This window comes from Nelumbo lutea, chromosome 3 (genome assembly GCF_056320005.1).
Source record: "Nelumbo lutea isolate HS-2025 chromosome 3, American lotus-T2T, whole genome shotgun sequence".
NCBI lineage: Eukaryota > Viridiplantae > Streptophyta > Magnoliopsida > Proteales > Nelumbonaceae > Nelumbo > Nelumbo lutea.
In genome coordinates, this window is record NC_142686.1 from 117098768 (window position 1) to 117125753 (window position 26986).

Here is a 26986-nt window from a genome sequence, read left to right on the forward strand (position 1 = left end):
CCAGACCGGACCGGATGATCAGATCATAGAAACCAGTAACCGTTCAGCCCCCAGGTTCAGTTATACTATAAATCGGTAAATCTTTAAAACCCGTTGACAAAGTCAGAAAACTGCTGACCCGGCGGTCGAACCGCTAAACCATTCAACCCGGGCAGCGGTTCGTAGGTGATCATTTTTATTTTCACTGATTTAAATAAAAGAAAAAAACAAAAAACAAAATAACCCCATGTCCCCAATCCCTCTTATGTTTAGGGTTAGAACGACCCCATTTTCGTTCTAACCCTTCCCTCCTCTCATCTGTCACACCCAACCGACCACCTGTGGTGGCCACAACCTATTGGTCTGGCAACCGATTTGCAGTGGCGACCGACAATGACAGTGACCGGTGATGACGGTGAGCTTCGTCTACAACGGCAGCGTTGATTTTGCAACAGATCCAACAATAAGAGTTGTGGGTTGCGGTAGTAACAGGTCTGGCAACCGATTTGCAGTAGCGACCAATGATTTTGCAGTGGCGATTTTGCAACCTTACTTGTATTGGAGGTGATGGTATATTTCCTGCCCACTATTCTCCCATGCTTGTTCAATCTGCAACTTTTGGGAACCACCCGACCTTCAGTCCTTAGAGAGTGAAGGTTATAAAATTCAAAAACATTGTTTTCTTTTATCAAAAAAGAAACAATGCAAAGCTTTTGGGTTCCCAAATTGGTGGTTCCCAAAAGTTTTCCTTGGGAACCACCAATTTTGAGCCTAACAAGCTAACACTCAATTGGGAACCACACCCAAAAGTTTTGTATTTTTTTTTAATTTTATACCTTTAGGTTTGAAAGACTGAAGGTCGGATGTTTCCCAAAATTGAAAATATATTTTTTATTTTTTAATTTATTTATGACATCATGGGCCAAACCATTTGACTCGGACAGTTGAACCGCTTAACCAAAAACCAATCCCCTGACCATTTATGTTTCTGGTTCGTTTTTAAAAACCTTGCTAAATATACTAAATCGAATCAAGAACATGAACATATTAGAAGTGTTATTAATTAGATGTTCAAGAAAGATGACACGATAGATCCCAGATCCTGAATTCGTTATCTAATTCTCTATTTGATATTTACTGTACTTATAAGGTTTCAAAGAAAATTTACTCTACTTTGAAAAAGAAATATACCATTGAAGATGCAAATATAAAGAAATAGGCTATTGCGAATTTAGTTGACTTTTAAGATGATCGATTACAAATCCGAGTGTGATGAGGGGTAAGTTGGCCCGACCTAACAACCGAGGTACACGTGGACACGATCAGTCACTAGGATGACAACTCAGCAAGGGAGCCTTGCCAGCAGCTCAGGAGCCCGGGGCCTTGAGCACCTCGCCATAAAGGCACCTCGGTACCAAATCTAGTTCGAAGCCAAAGAACCAAGGTGCAAGTTTGGGACCAAAGAGTCGAACAACCACGTAATCAACTCCAAAAGCTTCCCCAACGGATTCCAAATCTCCCAAGATCACAACATCTAATAACAGGGCTCATCCTCACACCGTCCGAATCGGAGGAAAGTGATAAACCTTATCAACTGGCACATTGCTCTCCTTCAAAAACAGAATGAATCTTATATATGCAGTCTGGGGATTCTGAAGCCTTTTCGTAAGGATTACGACTATTCAACTATATAAAGGCATCGATCCTCAAGGTGAAGGTACGCACGATTATTTGCTCACTAGCACTCAAATATTCAGCTTGCATCCACAATACAGTACTGACTTAAGCATCGGAGTTGCTTCACCGGGTTAGCCACCCTGGGTTCTCTGATCCTTTATCATCCAGCTTGGTCCAGCTCGCCACACAACTAGGGTCTAGGTCATCTTCCAACTAGGAGTATCCAGATCACGCACTATCAATTGGTGTCGTCTGTGGGAACCAATCAAAAGGTCATCCCAATCTCAATTGTAGTTTTAGCTTTGGATCTATCTCAATGGATTCTTCCAACAATGCCGGAAAAAGCATCGAGATGAACGCCACTGGGGGGGAAGATCAGCAATCAACCTTCCCCCAAGACCCCACGGTATGAATTGACAATTTACAATTCCCCTCACAGCTTCAGGGGTCCCATCACTGTTCATACCATAGGGCACCATGCAAGTGAGCGTCTTGATTCCCCCAGTGGGCGTAACTTTCTTTGAGCCATCCATGGACCCCCCTGGAATTGAGCACTCCCAATTCCATGACCTCGTTCAATGTCTCCAGACGATACAGATCTAGATGCAGCAGGTCCAACAGCTTCAACATTATTAACAGTATTGCATGTACCAACAGTATCAGCAGCAATTCCCACCACTACAGTCGAACCAGCAGCGAATTCCACCCCGCCACCCAAGGTTGCGCCAGGGCCAGAACCAGAACCTGCCTGGAACTATCCAGAATGTCTGTCGATCCCCTCATCGGGGTGAGGGACCTTGAAGGTGCTCGTCCCTCCCAGGGGTTAGACTTCACCGCATGGGAGGAGAGACGGTCAGCATACCCCTCCAATCTCACAAGGAAACTTTAGAAATAGGCTTGAGGATAGTCAGCTCAACAGGGCCAACCCATCGCAACACTCCTAACAGGAAAACAACGGATGGCGAGGAGATAACAACCAGCCCGGAGCTGGAGGTGTGAACTCAAGGACAAACCCTTCGGTGCCTCGTGACAGCCGGTGCGAAACCACAACCAGGAGAACTCAACAAGAAGAAAGCAGGATCCACCTCGTGACAATGTCCGTAATGATGCCGAGATACCAGATCAGACCGAGGTCAGCAGCACCAACGCTGAGCCGGTGAAGAAGCAACAATGGCGATGCGACAAGGCGCATCGCTCATTGGCCAGAAACAGTCTGCCAGCGAGGCCAACCCAACAAGAAGAGCGAGCTAAAGAAAGGGAAGAAGTGAGCCCGGTGGCAATGAAGGATGTGCCTCCCTTGCTTAGCCGATCATCTCCCCTATCTCCCGAGCTCCTAGCAACCTCAATGCCGAAAGGTTTCAAGGTATCCCATTAGATAAGTATGACAGGTTATTTGACTCCAACGATCACATGGATTCTTTCCATTCTCAGATGCACTTGGCCGGGGCTGACAAATCTTGCATGTGTGTGGCCTTCTCCACCACGTTCAGGGGGGTAGTCCGAACCTGGTATAGGAACCTCACGTCAGGCTCCATTAAAAGTTGGGCACAGTTTTCCGACCTGTTCACTGTACATTTCATTACCAGCAAAAAATGTCCAAAGTCATAAGAAAGCCTTCTGAACGTGGTTCAAAGGGAAGGAGAATCAATCAGAAGCTACAACAAGCGCTTCAACCATACTTGTCTACAGATATTGGACCTTGATCCAACGATGCGACTTACTACAGCAAAAAAAAGAATCACTCACAAAGAGTTCAAGTGGCATGTGGAAGCCAACAAACCAAAAGATATCACCGAGTTCCTTAAGTTGGCAAACCAATTCCTCAGTACCAAGGAGGAGATTAACCAAAAGACTAGCAATACACCATTGGAAAAGAGGAAAAAAGAGAATGAAGGGACGAGCAACAGTGGGCAGAAATGAAAGAAAAGCAAGTCCCCGAGTAGGGGAAGAAGCAAGCCAAGAAGCAGGTCCCCTTCGAGCAGGCACAAGTCAGGTCGGCGTTCCAGGACTCCGCCCGTAGAGAGAACAAACTATAAACCTCTAAATGATAAGCGAGGAGATGTGTTAATGGCTATTAAGGACTCCTCCTCGTCAAATGGCCTCCCAGGCTAAGGGGAGACCCGACAACAAAAACCCAAATGTCTACTGCCATTTCCACCAAGATCATGGATAGAACACAAAAAATTGCAAGAATCCCTTCGATGAGATCGAAGAACTTATCTGTCGCGGGTACCTGAAAAATTACATCCTGCGAGAAGAGGGGACAGGCAAACCGATAGGGGGATTGTCAGGGGGACTAAAGGAGGAATGCCCTCGAGACTAGCAGGCAGAATGAGCAGCCACCTCGGCAGCTGCCAGAGGAGAGACCAGTTCGCAGATGATCAATATGATCACCGACGGATCCATCATTGCAGGATGTACATCAGCAGTTGGGAGGACCTTGGTCCTTGAATTGGAGAATGAAAGCGAAAACCCGCCAAAGCGACCTCGGCTCGGAAAACCCGCCAAACCTTATCAATCTTGGTTTCAACTCCTTCTTCATCATCAAGTAACGAAGAGATGCATGATCAGAATAAACAATGACTTTAGTACCAAGAAAATAAGATCGAAACATTTCTAAAGAAAAAAACAACCGCTAAAAGCTCCTTTTCAGTGGTGGAGTAATTTTTCTGAGCATCATTCAAAGTTTTCAAAGCATAATAAATGTCATGAGATGCTTTTCCAATTCTTTCACCCAAGACAACGCCTACTACATGATCACTTGCACCACACATTATCTCGAAAGGAACATTCCAGTCTAGGGGCTGGATGATTGGGGTAGAGGTCAGTAGTTCTTTCAGCCTATCGAATGCCTTTTCACATGCCTCATCAAACTCAAAAACCACATCATTTTGTAGCAACCTGCATAGGGGTAATGCTGTTTTGGAGAAGTCCTTGATGAATCTCCTGTAAAAACCTGCATGTCCAAGGAAAGAACGAACCTCCCGCACACTAGTGGGATAAGGCAAAGAATGAATAACATCAATTTTAGATTTATCTACCTCAATTCCCCTAGATGAAACAACATGACCCAAAACTATACCTTGTTCAACCATGAAATGACATTTTTCAGAATTCAGCACAAGGTTAGTTTCTATGCATCTTTGAAGAACAAGTGTAAGGCTATGCAAACAGTTACCAAAGGAGTCTCCATAAACTGTGAAATCATCCATAAAGACTTCTATGATATTCTCAATGTAATCTGAAAATATGTTGATCATACACCTTTGGAAAGTGGTTGGGGAGGGCATGCGACGATATGCTAAGGTCCTGAATGGGCATGTGAAAGTTGTCTTTTCCTTATCTTCTAGAACGATTGCAATCTGAAAATACCCTATATAGCCATCAAGGAAACAGTAGTAAGAATGACCAGCTAACCTTTCAAGCATTTGATCAATAAAAGGTAAAGGAAAGTGGTCCTTGCGGGTTACAGCATTTATTTTTCTATAATCTATACAAACCCGCCACCCAATCTGAATATGAGTGGGAACCAATTCATCATTCTGATTTTTCACCACAGTTATACCTGTCTTTTTGGGAACCACTTGAACCGGGCTAACCCAACTACTGTCAGAAATGGGGTAGATCACTCTGACTTCAAGAAGTTTAAGGATCTACTTCTTCACTACGTCCATCATGAGTTGGTTCAGCCTTCTTTGTGGTTGATGGGAAGGTTTCGCTCCTTCTTCAAGCAAGATGCGATGCATGCATGTAGACGGGCTGATTCCTTTGATATTCGCAATCGTCCAACCAATAGTCATCTTATTCTCCTTGAGAACCTGCACAAGCTGCTCTTCTTGTGGTGCGCTAAAGCTACTAGAGATGATCACCGGTAACGTCTCTCCGTCTCCAAGGAATACGTACTTGAGGCGACTAGGGAGAGGCTTCAATTCTGGAATGGGGGCCTACAAAACAGAGGGTAAAGGTCTCCTGTCAGAAATCGGCAATATAACATAAGGAGCATTACCTGATTGTTGTAACTCTAGAAAATCATCCAATGCTGCAATAGTTTCCTGCAAATCAGCATTCAGCATTGCCTCCTCTTTCTCAAGATGCTTGCTGATGGAAACTTCTAATCCATCCTTCCCATCGAGTTCAAAGACTTCCTGTGCCAAAGAATCAATCGCATCAACAGAACAAATAGGATTATCATCAGTAGGATATTTCATGGCATCATAAATATTAAACTTAACAATTTCACCATCAAATTCCATGTGAGTGTGCCATTATGAGCATCTATCTTAGTCTTTGATGTTTTTAAGAATAGTCTCCCAAACAAAATAGGAGTGTTTTGATCACCATTATCCATATCAAGCACATAAAAATCAGCAAGGAAAACCAAATCACTAACTTTCACAAGAACATCCTCAACTACACCCTTAGGATAGGCATTAGATCTATCAACTAATTGAATTACTACACCAATCTTATTCAAAGGTTCAAGTTTCAAAAAGTATATATAGAATATGGCATGACATTAATAGAAGCTCTTAAGTCTAACATGGCCTTCTCAATTCTAATGTTACCTAGGATGCAGGGGATAATGAACATACCTGGATCCTTGCATTTTGTATGGAATTTTCCTTGAATAACTGCAGAAACATTCTCCCCTACTCTCACCTTTTTACATCCTTTTAGTTTTTATTTTCTCTTACGTGTACACACCTCATTCAGGAATTTAGCATAACGAGGTACTTGTTTAATAGTATCTAAGAGTGGAATGTTTACCTCGCAACTACGAAAAGTCTCATAGAAGTCTTTATATTGCTCATCTTTTCTAGAACCTGCTAAAGCATTAGGAAAAGGAGGTATCGGTTTATAATCGGAAAGAGGTGGAAACTTACGCTTAGGTACTTCATCATCATCGGAAGTGATGTCTTTCTCCTTTTCATGATTTGACAATGCGGGGGCTGCCCTAGCTGTAATTTCCCAGAATGATTGCAGTTGCATTTTCTTTTGGATTCACAACCATTTTAGAGGGTAATTTCCCCAAACTTTACGCCTCTAACCGATTAATTGTGGTCGGCATATGGCCCATCTGATTGTCCAAACGTTGGATACTGGCCCTCATCTCTTGCTGAAATTGTTTCATTTCCTATTGAAATAACAAAGTATTTGTGGCAAGAGATTTAACAATATCCTCTAAAGACATACATGAATCAGAAGTTTGGGCTAGCTGTTGTCTAGGGGGGTGCGGCTGATTGCTAGAAACTCGGTGATTTTGTGGATTCCCAAAGCCGAGATTGGGATGATCCCTCCATCCTGGATTATATGTGCTCAAATAGGGATCATACTTCCTTTGTGGTTGCCTTGGAAAACCACTTGTTGCATTTATTTGCTCAACGGGCTCCTCTTGAAGAGTTGGGCACATATCAGTTGGATGCCCTACTACTGAACATATCCCACAAGCCTTTATCGTTTGCATGTTACCTATAGCCATTTGACAAACAAGAGAAGTCAAACTTGCAATTTGTTGTTCTAGGGAAGAAATATTTACCTCATTAGCATACTTTGATGGAGGGTTAAGCCTATAGTCGAACTGTTGAGAGTTGGTCGCCATATTTGCAAGCAGATTTCTCGCGGCCTTGCGGGTTTTATCTACTAAAGCTCCTCCACTAGCAGCATCAATCATGCTTCTATCAGTAGGTTGAACACCCTCATAGAAATATTGGATCAGTAGCTACTCGCTGATTTGATGATGGGGGCAACTTGCACATAATTTCTTAAAGTGTTCCCAATACTCATGTAGGGACTCCCCATTGTATTGTCATACACTATATATTTCCTTTCTGATGTTGGCTGCCCTTAAAGCTGGGAAGTATTTCTCTAAAAATAGCCGCTTCATTTCGTTCCATGTGGTAACACTCCCGGAGGATAGATAATAGAGCCAATCCTTAGTCGAATCCTTCAGAGAAAACGGGAAGGCCCTCAACTTGATTTGTTCTTCAGTCACCCCGTGGGGTTCATATTCGTGCACACCACATGCAACTCCTTCACCTGCAATGCTTGTGAGGATCCTCACCTGCAAGACTGTGAAAAGTGGGCAAGAGATGTATCAGTCCAGATTTTAATTCAAAATTAGCATCAGCATCTAAAACAGGAAAAGTTATGCATAAGCGTTGTTGATTCAAATCAGGTGCATTGAGCTCTTTCAAGGTTCGGTTTCTAGCCATGATGTCCTCTTCTCTCAAATCATAACCGTTAAAGGATAGGGAATCAAGAGCTAGATCATTCTCTTCAGAATGACTCCGAGCTTCTCTCCTTAACCTACGCAAAGTTCCCTTTATTTCTGGATCGAACTGCAAATCACCCTAATAACCCATGAACGACATACCATAAAAAAAATAAAAATAAAAATAAATCTAGAATGATAAAAATAAATAAATAAATAAAACATAAAAGAATCTACGCTAAAACACAAACAATCAAAGTGATCGATAAAAAAAAATTGAAAATTCAAAAACAAAAGAATGATCACAAGAAGCACAAAAACATAATAGAAAAACTCCCCGGCAACGGTGCCAAAATTTGGCATGCTGTCGAAGGCACCCAAAAATAAAACCTATACTTGTAAAAATAAAATGCAGTAGTGCGAGTAAGGATCGTTCCCATAGAGAGTATCTAACCTAAATTATGTGCTACGTGAATCAAAGATGGAAGGGGGTGTATGTAACGAAAACCTGAATTAAAAGAAAGATAATCAAAATTAAAAAGAACAAAATTTAAATGGGAAGCAAGGCAATTTAGAGTGTTGAAACTAACCAAAAGAATGAATATTGGTCTAGGATAACATCCACCATCAAAATTTCACTACTGCTCATTGATGCAAAAATAAATCAATTCACACTTCAAATATTCATCATAGGAATTACTTTCCCGCATCTCCCTATCATAGTTAATCAGAAAACAAGCGATCCTCTTAACCCTTACTACTGAACAACCCCTAAACATGTGTTAAAGATTTAATCCAACAATAGCCTTAAGCATTAGAGATCGATGAAGCTAAACAACACAAGCACAAGCGGTTGCATTTAATTTAGTCGAGTGTTCTTCCTACGATCTAACGATTTCTAATGCAGCAAACCATTAAACTCTACTTGCTTCGCAAATTAGATGGATCAAACAATTACGAATTTGATATCTAATCTAGCAAGAGATTGTAACGAATAATATACTAGTGGCCTCCTAGTAATCAAACGAAACAATCATAGACATAAACATAGAAAAACATTCAATATTCAAAGCATGAATCAAACAATAAAAATCAAATTAGATCTCACAGTTTGGTGGATTCTGAGGCTTCTGCTTCCTTCAACCAAGTATGAGAGTTTAGCCACACATGGTCATGGTGAAAACTCAAGAAAATCAGAGAATAGAGAAGAGAGGAGAAGATAAGAGAAGAGAGGTTCAGCCACTCGTTTTCTTATTGCCTTTTTTTATGTTTTTTCCTCTTTTCTTTCTCTCTACTTCCCCCAAAAGAAGCCTACAAAATCTCCAAAAATTTCTCTAGGTAATCAATCTCCAAATCTGACTTTTCAAGAAAATACTCAAAAAAATAAGATAAAACAAAGTTTTTGTGTGAGTGGGCGAGTGGTGAATTCGCAGATGAAAGCTTCAAGGCTAAGGAATGTCTTCAACATGTCACCATTACAGTTGTAGATAATTATGGCCCGATTATAACCTATATGCATTCCGAATCTATCAAAACTCAAAACATGAAAGTTGTATATTTTTTTATTATATTTCCAACGCATCTTGAATTATCTCAATCGGAGTCTGAATGGGAGATTTATGCTCAATCAACCACATGGCACCAAAACTGTGTAAAATTACCCGATTAGCCTTATTTTTCACTTAACGCCCCCTTCCGTGCCCTAAACCAAAATATAAGAATAATGAGTGAATTCGGGCATAAAATAAATATAAAAGACTAAATATTAAGGGAGAAAAATATGATATTTTTCATTCTCATCGGAGGACATTGGTCCTTGAATTGGAGAATGAAAGCAAAAACCGACCAAAGCGACCTTGGCTCGAAGAACCGATCTACTTCACGGAGGATGACGCGTGTGGGATTCAGTACCCGCATGATGATGCTTGAGTAGTGAAGCAAAGGATCAACAACTTCAAGGTGAAATGCATCTTAGTAGACTCAGGCAATTCAGCAGACATGCTCTTCGAGGAGACCTTTGACAAATTACAATTACAACGAAGCGATCTGAGACCGGTAGATACACCCTTGATATGTTTCATCGGCAAAGAGGTCAGGCCTCTTTGTCGAGTCACAGTACCCATGGAGTCGGGCACATGGCCAAACATTGTACAATTAGAGCACACATTCTTGGTGGTCACGACTCTCACCCCCTACATTGCGATAGTAGGTCGGACTATCATGCACATTTTGCGTGCTATAGTATCCACTTACTACTTAGCGATACAGCTCCCAACTGATTACAGAGTCGGGGTTGTGTGAGGTGACCAACTTGAATCCCATAAGTGTTACATGGCCGCTTTGAAAGAAAAAGCAAAGGTAGCGGAGGACGTCGAGCTTGAGCAACCAACGGAGTTAACCGATGAACAAACTGCCCCAAAAGAAGAAATAGTCCACATACCAGTCTCTGCCATCGAATCGGCCAAAACTCTTCAGATCAGTGTCTCGATCAGCGAACCACTTTGAACTCAGCTAGTAAGTTTTTTACTTAAAAATTTAGATATTTTGCTTGGTCCACGGCAGGGATGCCCGGGATTGACCTAAAAATTATAACTCACAAGCTTAATGCCGACTCTTTAGTTAGTCCAATAAGACAAAAGAAACGTAACCTCACCCCAGAACGTTGGAGGGTAGTCGATGAGGAGGTCGGGAAGCTCATTGCAGCAGAATTCATCAGCGAAGTCCATTACCCGAGCTGGGTGGCCAACCCAATTCTGGTGAAGAAGATCAATAGCAAGTAGCGCATGTGCGTCGACTACACCGACCTGAATAGAGCCTGCTCGAAAGACTACTTCCCACTACCCAAGATTGACTGCCTAGTGGACACAACCTTAGGGCACGAGTTGCTGAGTTTTCTGGATACATATTCCAATTACAACTAGATTAGGATGGATCCTATTAACAAAGACAATACCACTTTCATAACTGAGCTCGGGCTATATTGTTATAAGGTCATGCCCTTTGGATTGAAAAATGCTGGGGCAACATTGCAACGTCTTGTAAATAAAGTTTCTGAGCCGTAGATCGGAAATAAAGTAGAATGTTATGTTGATGGCATGGTCATGAAGACCCGATTTTTGAACTCTTTGTTGAATGATTTAAATGATGTTTTTCAAATCTTAAGAAGATATAATATGAAAAGAAATCCGAATAAATGTGTCTTCGGAGGCCAACCTGGAAAAAATAAAAGCAATCCTAGATATGAGACCACCCTAGAAAATAAAAGAAGTCTAGAGGCTGATTGGCCGGATAGCGGCTCTAAGCCGCTTCATGTCTAAATCGGCAGACCGATGCCTACCATTTTCTAAAGCTATAAAAAAGAGCAAATACTTCGAATGGACTGAAGAGGGACAGGTCGCCTTTGAAAAGTTGAAAAGGTACTTAAGTACCACACCAGTTTTAGCTCGACCTGAAGAAGGGGACGAGTTAAAACTATACCTCTCCGTGAGCAACGAAGTTGTTAGTTCGGCATTGATCAAAGAAGTAGGTCGGGTCCAACGACCCATCTACTATGTCTGTAAAGTTTTGTAGGATGCAGAGACTAGGTATCCAGAGATCAAGAAACTAGCATACACGTTGGTCATAGCAGCCCAAAAACCACACCCATACTTCCAGGTCCACACTACCGTTGTTCTTACCAACAAACCCTTGAGGAAGATTCTATTTAAACCCGAGGTATCTGGAAGATTAAGGAAGTGGTCCATCAAGCAGAGCAAATACGATATCCAGTTCGAGCCACGACCAGCAATCAAAGCCTAAGTCTTGGCAGACTACGTAGCAGAGTGCACGTTCGGTGCAGCGACCCCTGAATTGATCGAGCTCACTCACACGTCGGAGGCATCAACCAGTACGGCACCAGACCCAGTCAAAGTGGTCCCAACCTAGGACGAGGAGCCTTGGATCCTCCACGTTGACGACAGCAGGGAAGCGGTGCAAGACTAATATTGTATGGCCCAAGCAAGGTGAAGTTGGAGTATGCTCTCTAGTTTGGATTTGAGGTGTCGAACAATGAGGCAGAGTATGAAGTGCTAATCACCGAGCTAAACTTAGAAAAGGAAATGAAAGCGAAGCACCTTATCATAAGCAGTGGTTCACAACTAGTGGTCAACCAAGTCACTAGCGATTACGAAGCCCGTGGCCCAAATATGGTAGCTTACCTGGCCAAAGTTAGAAAGATCCTGCATAGCTTCATCTCCTACTTTATTAGGTAAATTCCAAGGTCGAGAACCCTGAGGCAAATACCTTATCACGTCTAGCGAGCACGAGAGACAACACTATGTGAACTGTGTACATAGAGGACTTACCCAGACCCAACATTCTCAGGGGGGGGGCAAAAGATGTCACTCCCGTGTTGCAAGCGGAACCGAGCTGGATCGACTCGCTCACCGATTACCTACACCATAGGACCCTACCTGTAGTATGCAATGTGGCCCAGAGGGTAAAGCATCAGTTAGCCAAGTACGTCATCTTAGAAGGACGGTTGGGCAAGAGATCCTTCTCGCTCCTCTACCTATGCTAGCTACGATGCTCAGAAGTTGAGCTCGTACTTTGCAACACCCATGAAGGCTTGTGCGGTGGACACTTGCGGGGCAGAGCCCTCGCACAGAAAGTGTTAAGGCAGGGCTATTATTGGTCCACGATGTAAGCGGACACACTTGAACTCGTCAAGAAGTGCGACAAATGTTTGAGGCATGCCAATATCCACCACCAACCTACTGTTGATTTGAAATACCTTACCAGCTCGTGGTCCATCGCATAGTGGGGAATTGACATCCTTGGTCCTTTCCCGCCAGCAGTAGCGCAGAGGAGGTTCTTGGTTGTAGCAGAAGATTATTTTATGAAGTGCGTGGAAGCTGAACCCCTGGTAACCATCACATCTCGTAGCATACAGAATTTCTTCTAGAGAAGCATAGTGTCGCTTTGGACTACCCTGTGTGCTGATATCCAACAATGGGAAGAAATTTGAACATATTAAGCTTCGAAACCGGTGTGTCGAGATGAGGATTCAGTAAAAATTCACCTCGGTGGAACACCCTCAAGCGAACGGACAAGCAGAAGTAACTAATAAGATGATACTTTGCGGATAGAAAGCTCGCCTAGCTTGATCAAAGGGATTGTGGGTAGACAAGCTGCCCAGTGTTCGTTGGGCCTACCGAACTACTATCAAGACCGCGACGGGTGAGACCCCCTTCAACCTCACATATGGTACAGAGGCAGTGATCCCAGTATAGAACAAGGTACCCAGATTGCGATTTGAGGCCTATGATCAAGGTACCCAGGCCGTAGAACCAGCAGTCGGTCCCACCTCGGCACCCAAGGGCCCATCAAAATCATAACCAACCTTGGGTTAACCAGAATATCAGCCGATCTCCCCACCGAGGCAAAGAGATCTCCCATGTCCCGATTCCTTGCAGGAGTCAGGTCTCACCCCGTGGGAGAAGAGACGGTCAGCTTACTTCACTTGCCTCACAAGGGAACCTCGGAAACAGGTCTGGGGATACACATCCTAACAGGGCCAATCCTCCTCGACATTCACATCAGGAAAACGACGGCTTGCTAGCAGGTAACCAACTTGGGGTTCAAGGTGCGAACTCGAGACAGGGCCTCTTTGTCCATGATAGCCAGCACCAGAATTGCATAACGAACCAGGAGTTACCTCGCGATAGAGCGGTACCGGAGCACACTGAAATCAGCAGCACCAATTTTGAGTTAGTAAAGAAACAACAGCGGAGACGTCGCAAGGCACGTCGTACCTCGGCTTAGAACAACCATCTAGCAAGGCCGAGCCAACAAGAAGGGCAAGCCAAAGGTAAGGAAGAAGTGAGCCTGGTGGCTACAAAGGCCACCCCTCCCCTACTTTCCAAGTCGTCTCCCCCATCTCCCGAGCTCTTGGTGACCCCGATGCCTAAAGACTTCAAGATGCCTCCCTTAGACAAGTATGACGAGTCCTTCGATCCTAGTGACCATGTGGACTCTTTCCAGTCCCAGAAGCACCTAGCTGGGGCCGATGAATCTTGTATGTGTGTGGCCTTCTCCAGTATCTTTAAAGGGGTAGCTCGGACCTAGTATCGGAACCTCACGCTGGGATCGATCAAAAGTTGGTTGCAGTTCTCAGATTTATTTACCATGCACTTCATCCCCAGCAAGAAGTGTCCGAGGTCACAAGAAAGCCTTCTCAACGTAGTTCAAAGAGAAGAAGAGTCGATCAAAAGCTACATTAAGCTTTTCAATGACACCTGCCTATAGATACCAGACCTAGACCTGGCGGTAAGATTCACAGTAGCTAAGAAAGGAATAACCCATGGGAAATTTAAATGGCATGTGGTGGCCAATAAACCAAAGGACATCACCGAATTCCTCAAGCTAACCGATCAGTTCATCGATATCGAAGAGGAAATCAATTAGAAGGATGATAACCCAATAGAAAAAGGGAAAAGAGACAATGAAGACACAATTAATGGCAGACAAAAAAGAAAAAGCAAGTCTCCGAGTAGGGGAAGAAACAAATCCAGAAGTCGATCTCCCTCGTGAACTCGCAAGTCAGGTCAGTGCTCCAGGACTCTACATGTTGAAAGAATGAACTACACGCCATTAAACGCTAAACGAGGAGAAATCCTAATGGCCATTAAGGACTCATTCATCAAATGGCCTCCAAGGTTGAGGGGAGATCCTGCAACAGGGAATCGGAATGTCTACTGCCATTTCCATAATGACCATGGGCACAACACAGAAAATTGTAGGAACCTCTGTGACGAGATTGAGGAGCTCATCCGCCACGGATACTTGAAAAATGTGATACAATGAGAAAAGAGAGGCCAAGTAGATCAACAAGCAGACCGACAGGGGGACCAGAGAAGGAATGCCCCTGAGACCAGCAGCAAGAATGAGCAACTGCCATGACAGTTACCCGAGGAAATACCGATCCGTGGGGTAATCAATATTATTACTGGCGGGTCCATCATCGCGGTGAAAGAATGGAAGAATCCATCTAATGAACGCCAAGAAAGGTGCGGAAAGGGGGCGAATTTCAAAAAAAAAATTCTACCTTCTTCCAACTGGGAATCATATTCCCTAAATTTAAATACATTATTCAATGATCCTACTTGAACCATAAACAAACAAGATCTGAACCAAAAGGAAACAGGAAGGATTATACCTGATCCGGATAAATAATATCTCCCAAAGTTGGTGTTCACGCCCAAAGATGTAACCAAGATCCGCTCCTGCTGAAGATGACACAGCTGTGGATGGAACGGAACCAGTAGGGTGCGTCCTACACACTGGATTCTTCACAAGAACCCTCTGGAAACCTTGAACACCGAATCCTAGTGTCTTTCTTGCAAGACTATTGTCAAGAACTGCTTTCTTGACTTCATGTTGCTGCAAATATCCAATCTTCCAACAGGTAGTGGCGGCGGCTGAAGGAGGAGAAATCCAGGGATGAAGAGGGCAGAATTGTCTCTTCTCTCTGGAGTCTGTGAGAGATCAAATCTCAGATTGCAGGATGTGTTTCTTGCTTACTCAAACCCCCTAGTTCGAAATCTGATATTTCTGCAATGGTTTTCTCCTCTTTCTTCTTGATTAAGAAACCTCCCAATATTTAGGGAGTTATCCCAATCCAAATCAGTATTTGGATAGAGGTTAATCTCAATCCTATCTGCATATTAAGTTAGTTAACTCCTGATCTTATCAGGAGGTTACCAGATTCAAATCTAATTTGAATTTGGTCTCTTAGAGTGGATAAGGTCAAAAACCCAATCCTTTTACTAACACTAATCTCAGATTCGCCCTATGAACTGGTGATCATATCAGCCCAGTTCAAAATGGGATTTTGGCCCATTAAGTGTTCAGTGTTTAACTAGTTTCCAACCTGCTGCCCAGTTGGGCTTCTTTGTATGGCGTGGGACCCAAGCATTGATCTACACACCAGCCACATGGGTTCAGCCCAGCCTTTATTACAAGGCCCAACCGAATTCACCGAAAGACTCAGTGACCCCCTTGAGCCCATCACATGGACCCTATGGGCCCAACACTTACATTAAGTGGTCCCTGGGCCAAGCCATCTTATAAAAACCCAGAGACTGTGGGCAGGTGTAAGATTAGCCCATCAGGCATTATCCAAAATGGTCTTACACTTAACCTCTCAGCACTTAATGATCAAGCACTGCCCGACAAGAGAAGACCTCTCTCTCGGCTGCAAGGAACAGTGCCGCACTCTCTACTCACATGGATCCCGGGAATTAAAACCTTTTGCAAATCTTTTGAAATCGTACATATATATATATATATATATATATATATATATATCTTATTTTGCAAAACAAAATTCCAACGATTGAAATCAATTTCCAGTAGTTTGGTTTCCATCAGAGAGAGTGCATTCCCGATCATTACCATTGTCCAACAAAGGGGATAATCCTGTCACTATGACCACTCAGTCAGATGAATTCTCAGACTGCCCCAACATGTCCAGGTTTTGACCCCCACTAAGGATCTCACTGATTGACACATCAAAGACAGCCCGATCCGACACCTAGTGATGTGTCATAATCGAGTCTAGGGGTCAGGTGTAACTTTCCAGTTTTGCCCATCTGTCTCCAAGGTCAAGGGCAATACTGGAAATCTGGTCCGGTTCAAGGGTTCAAGCAATCCCATACTGCTTGTGCCTTGGGTCTTACCCAGATGGCCGAAACAAGCCATCCCAACACTTGGTGGCACACCAGTATCAGCCTTGGCAGGATAAATCTCCCCAGACCTATCCAATGGCTGTGAACATTTAAAACTAACACAAGTTTCTATAACTGTCCAGTTTTAGGGTCTTACACAGAATTACACCAAACAACATGAATCAAGCATGCACTTTAATTTATTTCCACTAAATAACAAAAGTACATCAAATCCAATTGAAGCTAAGGGCATACAAGACTGTCTAACACGCGGGGTGTACATCGGCATCCGGACAGACCTCAATCCACGAGCTTGAAAATGAAGAGGAAAACCCGCCAAAATGAACTCAGCTTGAAAAACCAATATACTTCACAGAGAACGATGCACGTGGGATCCAGTATCCTCATGACAATGATCTAGTGGTAAAACTGAGGATCAATGACTTCGAAGTCAAGCCCATCCTGGTGGACTCAGGTAGCTCGGCAGATATACTGTTCAAGGAAACTTTTGACAAGCTACAACTACAGCAAAGCGATCTAAAGCCGGCAGACACTCCCCTGGTAGGATTCAGTGACGAGGAGGTCAAACCTCTCAGATGAGTCACGGTACCCATAGAGGTCGGCACGTGGCTAAATATTGCGAAGTTTGAGCACACATTTCTAGTGGTCGCGACTCCCTCTCCCTATCACGCCATAGTAGGTCGACCCATTACGCACATCCTACGTGCAATAGTATCCACCTACTATTTGGCGATGAAGTTCCCAATGGACTATGGAGTAGGAGTTGTGCAAGGTGACCAGCTCGAATCTCGCAAGTGCTGCGTACCTGCTCTCAATGGGAAAGCAAAGCTAGTGGTTGATGTCGAGCTCGAGCGACTAGCGGAATATGCCGACGAATGAGATGCCCCAACAAAGCAGATGGTCCACATCCCGGTCTCAGTCGATGACCCAACCAAACTCTTCAGATCAGTTCGTTGATCAACAAGCCACTCCGCTCCCAGCTAGTAAGTTTCTTACTCAAAAATTTAGATCTTTTTGCTAGGTCCACGGCAGAAATGCCCGAAATAGACTCCAAAATTCTAACTCATAAATTGAAAACCGACCCCTTAGTCAGGCCGGTAAGACAAAAGAAGCACAACCTCACCCAGAATGCTAGAGGATAGTCAATGAAGAGGTTGGGAAGCTCTAAACGGCTGGTTTCATCAGAGAAGTCCATTACCCAGGCTAGGTAGCTAACCCAGTTCTGGTAAGGAAGGCCAATGGCAAGTGGCGCATGTGCGTCGACTACACTGACCTGAATAGAGCCTGCCCGAAAGATTGCTTCCCGCTGCCTAAGATCTACCGCCTAGTGGACACGACCTCAGGGCATGAGTTGTTAAGCTTCCTAGACGCCTATTCCGGTTACAACCAGATTAGGATGGACCCTACCAACGAAGAAAAAACTACCTTTATAACTGAGCTCGGGTTGTATTGCTACAAGGTCATGCCCTTCGGACTAAAAAAAGCCAGGGCAACCTTTCAACACCTTGTAAATAAAGCTTTTTGAGCCGTTAACCTGCAATAAAATCGAATGTTATGTTGATGACATGGTCATGAAAACCCAGTTTTCAAATTTCCTGTTGAATGATCTACAAAGTGTTTTTCAAAATTTGCGAAAATACAATATGAAATTAAATCCCAACAAGTGTGTCTTCGAAGTCACCTCGGGTAAATTTCTAGACTATATAGTCAACTGACATGGCATCACAGTCAACCCAGAAAAATAAAGGCCAGCCTAGATATGTGACCACCCTGCAAAATAAAAGAGGTTCACAGGCTGACTGGCCGGATAGCCGCCCTGAGCCACTTTATGTCCAAGTCGACAAACCGTTGCCTACCCTTTTTTACAGACATAAAAATGAGTAAGGACTTCAAATGGACTATAGAATGCCAGCTCACCTTCGATGAGCTGAAAAGATATCTAGGTACCACCCCAGTTTTGACTCGACCTGAGGAAGGGGATGTATTAAACTTGTACCTCTATACGAGTGACGAGGTGGTTAGCTCGGTACTAATCAAAGTAGTAGATCGGGTCCGGTGACCCATCTACTATGCTAGCAAAGTTTTGTAGAACGCAGAAACCAGGTACCCGGAGATTGAGAAAGTAGCGTATGCGCTAATCATAGCAACTCGCTAAAGGAGATGAGAGATCCATCATATGGATGGCCAATCAGTAGTGTTCTTCCAAAGAACCAAATCCTTCACCAAGAATTTGCTAGAGGGTAGGTGAGCATGACTCCCAATCAGTTTTTCACCAAAGACTGATATCAAGAACGCTTCTTGATCAATCCTACAACAATGGAGATCGAACTGGCTAGGGCGCCAACTAGAGGAAAACGCAGGGAGAAAAAGGCGCAGTCACACTATTGTTGTCTCCTCTCTTAATGATTTGAGATCTGATGGGATGCTAGGAAGAATTGGATGTTTTGTCCCCTCCTCCTTATAGGCTTAAAGAGATCAGATCCTAATCCCATTAGGATTTCCTGATTCAAATCATTATTTGAATCTAGACTCTCTTTAAGTGAAAAGGATAAATCCTTATCTTATCTGCATATTAGATCAGCTCTCTACTAATCTCATTAGGAGGTTTCTAGATCCAAATCTGTATTCAGATCTAGACTCTCTGAGTGGATAGGGTAAGACCCTATCCTATCTACTGATCCAATCCCAGATCCGCCCCTCTCTTTAAGTAGTCTAACTAAACCAATTCAAAATGGGCTTTAGGCCCAATAAGTCTATGTACTCATTAACCTTCCAAATTGCTGTCCAGTTGGGATTCTTTGTATGGCATAGGATCCAAACATTGATCTACACATCAGCCACATGGGTTCAGCCCAACCTCTGTTACAAGGCCTGGACGAATTCACTGAAAAGATAGTGAACCCCCTTAAGCCCATCACATGGCCTCCTAATGGGCCCAACACTTACACTAAGTGGTCCAGGGCCAAACCACCGTATAAAAACCCAGGGACTGTGGGCAGATGCAAAATTAGCCCATCAGGTATTACCCTCAATGATCTTACACTTAATCTCTCAGCCCATAATGATCAAACACTGCCCAACAAGAGATGACCTCTCCCTCGGCTGCAAGGAATAGTATTGCACTCTCTACTCACATGGATCCCGGGAATTAAAATCTTTTGCAAACATTTTGAAACCATAATATATATGTATATCTTTATATAAATATATTTTGCAGAAACAAATTTCAATGAATAAAATTGGCTGTCGGCAGTCTTGGTTTCCATCAAAGAGTGTGCATCCCCGATCATTACCTTTGTCCGACAAAGGGGTTGATCCTGTCACTATGATCACCCACTCAGATGAATTCTCGGATTGTCCCAACATACCCAGGTTTTGACCCCCTCTAAGGATCTCACTGATTGGCATATCAAAGACAGCCCAATCCGACACCTAGTGCAATATCATAATCGAGTCTAGGGGTCAGGTGTAACATTCCAATTTTGCCCACTAATCACCAAGGTCCAGGGCAATACCAAAATTCTGGTCCGGTTCAGGGTTTCAAATAAACCTACACTGCATGTACATCAGATCTCACCCTAGCAGCTGAGACAGGCTACCCCAACACTTGGCAACACATCAGTGTCAGCCTTGGCAGGATAAATCTCCCCAGACATATACAACGGCTATGAACATTCAAAACTAACATGAGTCTCTTAAGTGTCCAATTTAAGGGTATTACATAGAAACACACCACTATAACAAGAATCAAATATGTACTTTATTCATTTACAATAAATGTCATAATGTACATCAATCTCATTGGAGCTAAGGGCATACATTGTCCTCGCAATAGTACATGAATCAAAATACTAAGTGTTTAGCTCCCACTTCCTTTGCTAGTGCCAAGCCATCCAATAGTGCCTCATATTTAGCCTCGTTATTTGAAGCGCAGAATTGAAACCAGAGCGCGTACTCCAGCTTTTCCTCGCAATGTCGTATTAGCCCAGTTCTGCTCCCACTTTTGTTAGATGAACCATCAACATGAAGTATCCAGGGCTCCTCGTTCCAGCCTGTTATCTCGCAAGCTGGAGGTGGTGCCGCATTGGATTAAGCTTCCGCTTCTGGTTTTGCCAACATAGGGGGTGGCCAGTTGAAGGTACATTTGGCAATGAAGTCTGTCAAGACCTGCACTTTTATTACTAGCCCGGATCGTACCAGATGTCATACTCACTGAGCTCTATTGACCATTTTGTCCATCTGCCTAAGACCTCAAGTTTTTGGGGGACTTACCTTAGTGGTTAATCGGTTTGGACAAGAATAGTGTGGGCTTGAAAATATGGGCTTAGCTTTTGGGCAGCTAGCACCAGTGCAAAGGCAAGTTTCTCTATGTCGGGGTACCTAGTTTCTGTCGCATGTTGGACTCTGTTTATGTAGTACACGTGTCGCTGTATTTTATCCACTTCTTTTATCAGGACTGAGCTAACCACCTCATCACTCGTGGAGAGGTAGAGTTTGAGCTCGTCCCTAGTCTCGGGTCTTACCAATAGAGGAGGAGAGTTGAGGTACCACTTAAGCTCATCAAAGGCGAGCTGATAGTCTTCAGTCCACTCGAAGGCTTGGTTTTTCTTTATAGCCTTGAAGAAGGGAAGGCACTTCCTAGCTGATTTGGACATAAATCAGTTCAAAGGTGCCACCCGTTCGGTTAGTCTTTGGGTTTCCTTAACCGAGCTAGGTGGTTTCATGTCTAGGATAGTCTGGATTTTTTCATAATTTGCCTCTATACCATGCTGGCTGACGATGTAACCCAGGAACTTACCTGAGGTCACACCGAAAGCACACTTATTTGGGTTCAATTTTAAATTATGCTTTCTAAAAACATTGAACACAAGGTTTAAATCAGAAATTAAATTCTCTGAAAAGAGACTCTTTACAACAATGTCATCTACATAACATTCTACTTTATCACCAATTAAATTGGAAAAAACAAAATTAACAAGTCGTTGGAAGGTCGCCCCAACAATTTTCAAACCAAAGGGCATGACCTTGTAACTGTACAAGCCTGTTTCAGTAATAAAGCAATCTTCTCCTGGTCTTTTGGATCCATAAGGATCTGGTTATAACTTGAACAGGCATCCATGAAGCTGAGCAACTCAAATCCCGAGGTCGCATCCACTAATTGGTCTATTCTAGGTAAGGGAAAGATGTCATTCAGACAAGCTCGGTTCAGGTTTGTATAGTCTATGCAAATTCGCCACTTGTCGTTCACCTTCTTTACAAGAACTGAATTTGGTATCTAGCTCGGGTATTGGACTTCCTTCACGAAGTCCGCTGCTAGCAGTTTTCCCACTTCCTCGTCTACTATATGCCACCTTTCCAGGGAGAGGTTTATTTTCCTCTGTCGGACGGATCTAATTGTAAGGTCAACGTTGAGTTTATGAGTTATGAATCTAGGGTTTGTGCCGGGCATTTCTGTAGCCGACTAGGAAAAAATATCTAAGTTATTTAGCAAGAAGCTTACCAGTTCAGATCGCAGGGGTTCTATCAAGCAAGCTCCGATTTGGAGGGTTTTTTTGGGTTCAGTTCTGGAGATTGGTACTACAATGGTTTCTTTAGTCGGGCGAGCTCTTTCTTCGGTATTTTCCAATGGTGGCTCTAGGTCAATATCAGAGACAATCTTGCCATTTGCTTTCAAGGATGCTACATAACACTTCCTGGATTCCAGCTGGTTTCCTCGTAGCACTCCCATTCCTGTATCCATTGGGAATTTCAATGGAAGGTGGTCTGTGGAGACAACAGCTTGCAGCACATGTAGGATTGGTCGTCCCAAGATCACGTTGTATGGCGATGAGGTGGAAACCACCCAAAATTCGTCCTCAAAGCGTACTATGTGGGGAGGTTAGCCCACCTTAATCGGTACTCTCACTCTACCAACTGGGCGAACTACTTCGCCATTGAATCCTACCAATGGGCTATCTGTGGGCTGTAAGCTTGCCTTGTTGAGCTCCATTCTCTTGAAGGCTTCTATAAACAAAATATCCCCCAAGCTGTTGGAGTCCACTAAAATCCTCTTTACCTTGAAATCATTTATTAATAGTTTTACCACCAGGGCATCGTTGTGTGGGTACTAGATTCCACGCATATCATCCTCAATGAAGTAGATTACTTCCTCTTTCCGGGGGCGCTTGGACGAATTGCCATCTTCTTGTTCCAGCTCCCTTACTGCAGGTCACCGTTCATCTTTGACAAAATGCCTTAGGTAGCCTCTTTTGAAGAGATATTCGATTTCATTCCTTAAATTCCAACAATTTTCTGTGTCATGTCCTATGTCTTTGGGAAAATGGAAGTATTTGTTTGGGTTTTGAGTGGTGAGGTTCCCCCTCATCTTGGGTGGCCATTTCACATAGTCGTTGGACTTGATTTGCTTAAAAATTTCTTTCCTCTTGGTATTCAGTGGTGTGAATGTTCGGTATATGTTGGTGGTGTGCTTGATCCCCTGTTTGACCCTCTAGCTGGCGACTTGCTTCTTTGGCATGGCGAGCTGCTGTGCCTACCTCTTGGTGATTTTCTCTTTTTGGGAGACTTGCTCCTTTGTTTGGTTCTACTTGTACTTGCCTCTTTTTCAGTTCGTTTCCTCTTCCTATTCTAGTCAAATTCTGATCCCACTACTTCTTCTGCCTTGATGAATTGGTGAGCTACATCAAGAAACACGTCCATGGTAGCTGGTGGGTGTTGCTCAAGTTCCCATTTGAGCTTGTGATGTTTCACTCCCTTCTTTGCTGCTATAAGCTATATTGCAGGATCCAGGTTCGGGATCTGTAGATGCTTCATGTTGAACCTCCTTATGTATTCACTCAGTGTTCCATTCGGCTTCTGGATGACATTAAATAGGCAGGTCACCGATTTGGAGTGTCTTTTTCTAGTGGTGAATTGGTTGATGAAATGCTTGGCAAACAGGTCTCATTTTTTTATGGAACGAGAAGTCAATCTAGAGTACTAGAGCCAGCCTTCTTCTTTCAGTGTTGTGGGGAATGTTATACACATGCTGGCGTTGTTTGCTCCATGAAGGAGCATTAGGGCGTGGAAGTTGTTCTTGTGTTCCTCCGGGTCTGTCTTACCTCTATAGGACTCTAGAGTTGAGGCCCGAAAGTTCTTTGGCCTTAGGGCTTTAAGGATTTCAGAGGCCAATGGGGTTTTCCACGTCAAACGAGGTGGTTGAGAGAGGGAAACCATTCTGCTGGTAGCTACGTTGTTTTCCTTATGTTGGGCTTCACTACTTGCATGGGCGAGATGAATCTTCCTTCAGGCACAGTCTGTGTGCTTCTTGTGCTTCTTAGTGTCTTCAGTAGACCTAGCGACGTCAGTCCCAACAGGAACCTCAGCACGGCTTTCTGATGGGATTTGATCATTTCGAGCTGTAGCATGAGCATGGTCTCGGTCATCAACCTTGTCAGGGACTTGAACCTGGCTACGTATCCGTGGGTGAGGTGGGTCTTCACGGTTCAGTTCGTTGTTTTGAGGAGGCAGGTACTGGTTGTTCTTGGGTACTTCTTGGATGTTGCGTGGCACTTGCTGGTCACTGGCCAGCACTTGTTGAATGTTAAGTGGTTGCTGCTGACTATTACGTGGTACTTGCTGACCGTCCCGCGGCACTTGCTGGGTGGGTACTTGAGGGTGCCACTGTTGCTAATATTGTTGTTGATGCTGCTATTGTCTAGTAATGAAGACGAATCAGTTCTCCCAGGTCCTGAGTTGTTCAGTCATGGTATGTACACATCGTACTAGGTTGTTGAATTGCTGTACATCGACTGCCGCGGAGGGTGCTGCAGGGTCAAACAGCCAGGGGAGGCACATTTATGTTGCCTTGAGCTTCAGTTGGAGGTAGAGGAACGTCGATCTGGCCTATGGTAATTGTGGGGATCTAGCCATTGACATTGTTATTAGCAGAAGGGTTGTTGGAAGATTCCATGGATAAGTTTTTGGGAAAGAATGAAAGAACATACTCTAGGTTTTTGTTACATTTCCCACAAACGACGCAAATTGATGAAGTGCGATCTGCTCACTCTCTCATGTTCAGCAACTGGGCTCAAACAAGGTCTTGATATGGTAGTGACGAGCTGCATGGCCGAGCTGGTATCTATACTTCCGAGCTGGAAAGAGCTGTAAAGAAGAAAGATTAGAGTGCCTAGGTGGGTTTTACATAGGAGAACACTCTGATGCTTAAGTCAAAAACTTTTGTGAGAATATATGAGAGAGTTTAAGACCTTTAGTGCGCATACCTCTTTTGAGTAGATTTGGGGCTCTTTTATAGTTATTTGAGGTTCAGGAGACATTAGGCAACGTCTCTAAATCTCCAGCGGAGCTATTTCCTTAATAAAATATTGAAAATTATGAAAGTGGAGGTTTTGTGGTTTTCCTCTTACTAAAGTTATGTGATCACATATATAAATTAAGTTTGCCTTGTTATCTTGGAGGAAACCTCCATGGCTTAGAGGACGGCGGGAAGCCTACATTCCCATCAGTTCAAGAGGTAATTCTCTGTTAAACTTGCTGGCCAGATGTTGTTATCATACACATAAGTGCTTTTGAATATGTGGCTCTATCAATTTCTTGCATAATCATGCCCATAGTTTGTTTATTTTTGTGGGTACAATATGCAATACCCAAATCATCAATAGCATATAGCAATATTAACTCAATTTTGATTACTTTATATAGGATGCCACATTGGTCATGTTTTCTGGGAAATTGATATACCATAGTTGGGATATGGATTTGAGGATATACAAGTTTCTACATCTTCTATTCTGATTCTTCAACAGCAAGAATATTGACTAATAAATCATCCTAATTCCCAGCAGGAAATGCAATATGAAAACTTGTAGTCTTAATTTGTATCCTTATTTTTTTCTTTTTCCTATTAGGTAACTTTTGGCTGCTTTATGAGAAGTTATTTCTTAATTTTCAAACTAGAGTGTTGTTTGAAAGAGTTGATAAATTATTCCCTTTAGTATTGGTTCAAGTTCAATCTTCAGTTCATGCTTAGTTGGAGATGTCAAACCTCATGATGTAATAGGTTCATTCTTGAGTACCTTAATGAGTGGTGTTCACTAGGGGTGGAAATTTTTCACCCAACCCGCTGAACCCACCCAACTCGGGGCAAGTAACTTGACTCGAGTTCGGACCATCTCAACTTGGTTTAAATATGAATATACCCGATCACCTCGGTTCAGTTTGTTTGAGTCAGTCAACTCAGTCCGAACTCGACCTGATCCAAGGCAAGCCGATCCGGGGTTGACCTGAATGCGAAATGGGGCCGTACATGAAGATTCGGTCCGGACTCGACCAACCTATCTGGTCCAATTGCCTTACCGGGTTCAGATAGTCCAGTCCAACCTGACCCGAATCTGGACCGGTTTGACTTACTTATCCTGATCCACTTTGAGCTAGTTGGTTTGGTCCCAACCCCATACACAAACCTGATATGGGCTGGTCCAAGTCAACCCGCCTTTTAACTGAACTGGTCTTGTCTGGTCCGACTGGACAGATCTGGATCTAAACGGTTCAACCACTCTTGATGTGATTAACTCGAAGACAATCCAATTAGATAGTTCAAGTTGGTCTAACCGGTTTGAACCTAAATGGTTTGGTCTAACCCGAATCCCAAAAATAGCCAAATGGCTTTGCTGCTTTGTAAAAATAATATGCATATAATGTGATTTGAACCTTCACCACTTACATAAATAGCAACTACTATTACCACTATGCTATAACCAACTTACTTATTAAGAGGGAATTAGTTTTTTTTTTTTGTTTCAAGTATATAAATAAAAGATTAATGGGTTTGAGTGATTTGAATTGGGTTAAAGCGGAATTGAGTTAAACCCAACCTATTTAATTTTATATAACTAGATCATGAATAGATTGGCAGGTTAAATAGATTGGATTCAAGCTCAACCCAAACCAAACCCAACCAACCTACCCAATTGCCACCGCTAGTGCTCACTACATATAATGCTGGTATAACATGATTTGTTAGGAATGAATTTGTTATTATATATCTTACTTGCTTGGTTGATAGGAATTAATTTGCTAGTCAATTTATTTTCATATTTCTTAGTCACCGCCTTTGACCTTTCCCCACTAGAAGACAACCCATTCTCCTAACAAATTGTAAATCCATATCTCCTAACCATTCAATCAATGTTGGTAGGTTTATTCCCCAAAATTTAACAGACAGCCCAAGAGCAATCCATATACCTGATTTTTTTTATTGTGCTAATTGATTGGATTGTTCAGATAAATTAGATAGAGGAACGCATGAAGTAAACCGCCATTCCTTGTTTAATGTTGTCTCAACAGCCAAACACACATATATATTTTCTTTTATACCTGTTAAAGAAATTTTAAAATG

At 43.1% G+C, this 26986-nt stretch overlaps 1 long non-coding RNA gene and 1 other non-coding gene across 2 annotated transcripts in view; both read left to right on the forward strand.

Moving 5' to 3' along the window:
* The first annotated feature begins 244 nt into the window (after positions 1-244).
* LOC148867939 (uncharacterized) overlaps positions 245-26986 on the forward strand; it is a 30224-nt gene continuing 3482 nt past the window's right edge. The window contains exon 1 of the long non-coding RNA XR_016109668.1: positions 245-549. This is a non-coding gene — a long non-coding RNA (uncharacterized LOC148867939). The remainder of the gene's footprint in view (positions 550-26986) is intronic.
* LOC148867940 (small nucleolar RNA R71) lies at positions 7386-7492 on the forward strand. Its single transcript, XR_016112138.1, has one exon. It is a non-coding gene; the product is annotated as a small nucleolar RNA R71 (small nucleolar RNA).